Source organism: Protopterus annectens, chromosome 13.part0, assembly GCF_019279795.1.
Source record: "Protopterus annectens isolate FY-2018-M chromosome 13.part0, PAN1.0, whole genome shotgun sequence".
NCBI lineage: Eukaryota > Metazoa > Chordata > Ceratodontiformes > Protopteridae > Protopterus > Protopterus annectens.
In genome coordinates this window covers 375824602-375829379 of record NC_056747.1, presented here as the reverse complement: position 1 = coordinate 375829379, position 4778 = coordinate 375824602, and the positions used below count along the sequence as shown (strand labels likewise).

General features: G+C 47.5%; 1 protein-coding gene across 1 annotated transcript in view; it reads left to right on the top strand.

The window, feature by feature from the left end:
• The window catches only part of THOP1 (thimet oligopeptidase 1), a 499186-nt gene extending 499007 nt beyond the window's left edge, over positions 1-179 (top strand). Inside the window, exon 13 of the mRNA XM_044053986.1 lies at positions 1-179. This exon is cut by the window's left edge and continues 1027 nt beyond it. The gene's annotated coding sequence lies outside the window, so the exon portion shown is untranslated.
• The last annotated feature ends 4599 nt before the right edge of the window (positions 180-4778 follow it).

Below are 4778 nucleotides of genomic sequence, written 5' to 3'. Positions count from 1 at the left end.
GAATACCAGAGGCTTAGTATTTCTGCGTCACTTTCTTGCCATGGAGCCCAAAGCAGAAGCAGTTCGCACGAGTGTCAGTCAGCTGCTACCCGAGTTTCGTCTACAGAATTGAAGCTGAAGTCTTCTAAAGCTAAGAACCCCATTGGGGATCCTTTTTTTTTTTTTTGCACAAACTGATGTCACAAAAAGTTAACAATTGTCTCCCCTGTGGAAACAAATACCACACTGAGACTTTCATTCTTACCGCATCACTTGTTTAGGCCCAGACCAAGACGTCCTCTGTTGCCACTTCTGTGCTTTGTTCAACGCCAGAACTATTCGTCATTGGGCCCTTACTGTAGCTAGATATTTTCACTTCAGTCCTCTAACTCCAATATGGCTTCAGTAAGCTGTCCGACAGCAGATCTTCAGAAAAAACGTAAAGATAAAGACAGAGACCGCACATGTCCAAACCTACCAACGACGGTCCCGTTAAGCTAGTCATCAGTTCTCCGGTCATCAGTGAGGCACTTTCGCAGCCCCTGATGCCCACCTCTGTGGATTCGCAGGCTGCTACTGCGACCCTTTTGGAGTCCAGTATGCCGCAAAACTCTTCAATTAAGAATCCTGCATTTGTCTCTACCTTGGATTGGTCCAGAGCCACTGAGCAGGCACCGGCTTCCGAGGAAGTCCTTTGCACTACCGATTCTCGACACAAACAAGTGTCTTCTTTGATGACTACCATTCTTTCGAAAATGACCGAGTTTCTTAGGTCCAGGGTACAAACCACAACCAAGAAACTGATGACCCAATCTTAGGCACCTGCTTCCTTGCCTCAGTCTAAAATGCTTAAAATGGCAGAAGATCTTATCATGCTGATCAGGGGAAGCCAAGCTACCCCCTACAAAAGGAAAAGAGACCAGTCCCATGTATTTTTGTCTGAACAAGAGTCAGGTGACTCTGATGCATCTGAATATGAAGACATGCAACCCCTCTCTACTTATGAGGATTCTGATGCAGAGGATTCCATCCCTTCAGCACCCCCCCCCCCCCAGAGGATTTTTCCTTTGGAGAAACCCTTCATACCTTAAGGGAGCATTTCCAGTGGGAGAGTCGGGACTACCCTCAGTCTAAAAAGAGACTCAGGGAATTCTTAGATCTTCCACAGCACAGACCCTTGGCCATCCCCCCAGTCCTGGATGTTGTTGAAGATGTTTTCCTGGATTCCAGCTTGACTCCTGACACCCTCCCTCCTGCACCCAGGAAATCTGACCGGTATTATTGACTCCTGATAACCCTCCCTCCTGCACCCAGAAAACCTGACCGGTATTAGAGTCCCTGACTCACACAAATTTCTTATTAAAAATCCTACTGCTGACCCTGAGGTAATTTCTCAAGGGCCTAAATGGATTAAACCAACCTCTGCTAAGAACCCCACCCCCTCAGATAGGGATTTCTGAGCACTAGACAGATGGGGTAAAAAAGTATACACCTCAGCTACTTTTGCTATCATGGCACTAAATTGTCACTTCCGTATGCTAAAATTGCAGCAACATACTCTTGAAATCCTCAAACAAAAAATGCCTTCCTTTCCTGCTTGTGCAGAATCTTAAGAGTTACAAGAGTTAATGCATTCTGCAAGTCAAGTAACTAAACACACCTTGCACTGTGGTTTTGACACCATAGAATCTTCTTGCAGGGCAGCAGTCACCGGATCTGTCATTAGAAGGCATGCATGGCTTAAGTAACAGCCCTTGCTAGACCATGTCAAATCTAAATTGTTGGATGCCCGGTTGCACAAAGACAAGTTATTTGGAACTAAGGCAGAAAAGGTCTTAAAAAGATGGAAGAAAAAGCAAAATCTATGCGGACAGTTAAGGATTTCTTACAGGTCCAGCCACCCAGGTTCGGCAGGCATTGTCCCATCAGGCACTGGTCCTTTCCTGCTCCCACTAAACAAGTCCAGCCCACGCCCCGGGGAACTAGACCCCTCAGACAGCAGCCACAGGGAATGCAGAGATATAAGCAGTGGACTACCTCCACTTCAAAACAAGGGAGTTCTAAGCCACTCCCTTATGGTAAGAACTAACTATGACTCACCACCCCCACCCCCCTCCCTCTGCCCACCTTCACTTACCCCTAGGAGGAACACTCTCTTTTCACACAAGCACTTGGGCCACCATTACCAACGACCTCTGGTTTCTCAACAGTGTCCCAAGGATACATATTTTCTTTCCACACCCTTCCAACCCCAAAAGGGTTTTCAGATCTACCTCCATACCAGTGGGCAGAGGCTCAAAAGCAAATCATTTCCCTGCTTTCTATGAGGGCAGTAGAGCACATTCCTGCAGAACAGATAGGCCAAGGTTTCTACTCCAGACTTTTTCTGGTGCCCAGAAAAGAGGGAACCTGGCCGCCCCCTCTTCGATGTATCCATTCTAAGCACCTTTTTGGTGATCCCAAAATTCAAAATGCTCACCCTCCAGCTACTGCTACCTATGCTCTCCAAGGACGCCTGACTAGCCACCCTAGATCTAAAAGAGGCCTACCTCCACATTCCTATCAGGGAATCATGGAGGAAATATCTCCGTTTCAGGGCAAGATCTCAACACTTTCAGTTCTCTGCACTTCCCTTTGGCTTATCTACTGCTCCCAGAGTTTTCACAAAATGTCTGGCTCCGGCCATTGCCTTTTGCAGACAAAGGAATATCCAGATTTACTTAGATTGCCTAATTCCGGCAGACAGCCAGGAAAAACTGCTCAAGCACCTGGCCTTTGTAAAGTCCCTACTAACCTCCCTAGGGTACACTATCAATAATAAGAAATCCACACAAGTGCCCACCAAAAGGATTATATTCCTGACAGCAAGCCTGGACACAGTATCCCAGATGGTATTCCTTACAGCAGAAAAGCAAATTTTCCTAACAGCCTACTTCTCTCAACTAGTCACCAGACCCCAGTTATCTGCAAGGAAGATTTCCTGCAAGCTCTGGGATTCATGGCATCTTGCATACTACTCATTCCATATGCCAGACTTGCATATGAGGAAACTTGATTGGTATCTAAAAAGCCTTTGGTGTCAACACTCTCAAGACCTGGAGACTCTTATATCTATAATTTCTTTGGTGGGCAACAGCATGCTTCCACAACAAAGGAATACCTTTCTCACTACCCCTTGCCACCCAGACCCTCATCACAGATGCATCAGACTATGCTTGGGGTGCACACCTGGATGGCAGGTGCACACTGGGCCAATGGAGCCCGCAAATCCCTCTGCACATCAACCAAAAAGAGATGATGGCTGTCCAGCATGCCTTAATAGCTTTCAAGCCCCTTCTCTCTCCAGGGGCTCTCCTGATCAAAACAGACAACACCACTGTGAGGTGGTATATCAACAAGCAGGGAGGAACTCGCTCCTATCCTCTATGCAAGCTGGCCATGACCTTTTGGCACACAGCCTGTGACATACAACTGCACCTGTTAGCACAATTCCTACCAGGTTCTCTCAACTCTCTGGCAGACAAATTAAGCAGAAATATTCTGGACCCACACGAGTGGCAGCTCAACAGAAGAACCTTCATCCTAATAGCTCAGAAATGGGGTACCCCAAAGGTCGACCTCTTTGCCTCCCACACCACCCATCAGCTCAGCAAATTCTGCACCAGGGAGCATTACTGCATGCCTTGGAAAGTGGATGCCCTGTCCTTCCCCTGGGCCAATCTGTTGGTCTGTGCCTTTCCTTCACTTACTCTCATCCCCAGGGTACTTATACCTCCAGACTGGCCCCCCAGCACTGGTACCCCTTGCTGTGCAGCCTGTCCCCTCTGCCACCATGGCATATTCCTCAGATTCCAAACCTCCTGACCCAGAGGGAAGGGAAATTTATGGATCCCCAATTGCAGACACTCAGTTTGGCAGCTTGGCTTATTCCCTAACCCCAGATCAATCTGCCAACCTCAGTAAACAGGTTCTAGATGTTATACATGATGCCAGTCACCCTAGCACTAGAAAGTCTTATGCTTACAAATGGAAAAGGTTCTGCACCTGGATTCAGGCTAAGGGAGCCAATGTGGCACAGCCTTCCCTCCCTCTCATCCTGGATTACTTATCTGACCTACTACACAGTGGCCTATCTTTCTCCTCTATATAAATTCATGCGTATGCTATCTCTGCTCATTTCCCCACTGAGCAGCCCTTTTTCTCGCATCCTTCGATCAAACAGTTCCTAAGAGGGGCTAGCAACTTGAGGCCATCCAGAAGAGCACCAACCCCAGCTTGGGATCTTAACTTTGTGTTGGAAAAGCTCATCCTTCCCCCCTTTGAACCAGCTTCTTTTGCAGAGCTAAAATTTTTCTCTTAAAAGACAGCTTTCCTTCTGGCCATCACTTCAGCCAGAAGAGTCTCCGTGCTGAAAGCGCTTATGGCTGTGGAACCCTTCGTCATCTTCCATGCTGACAGGGTATCCGTCAGAACGAACCCATCCTTCATGCCCAAGTTGGTGTCCAGTGTGGCTCTCAACCAATCCATTAATTTGCCCACATTTTTCCCTAGTCCCCAGAACAAGGAGGAAAGGATCCTGTACTCTCTAGATGTGCACAGATAGCTGAGATTCTGTCACAACAGGACTAAATCCTTCAGAATGTCTGATGAATTGCTGGTTAGCTTTGCTATAGGACAGAAGGCAAAGCCATCTCCAAACAAACCATTTCCAAATGGATAGCACACTGCATCCATTTCTGCTGCAAACAACATGGAAAGCCTCCCCCCAAGTGGGCAGGACTCACTCCAGCAGAGCAGCT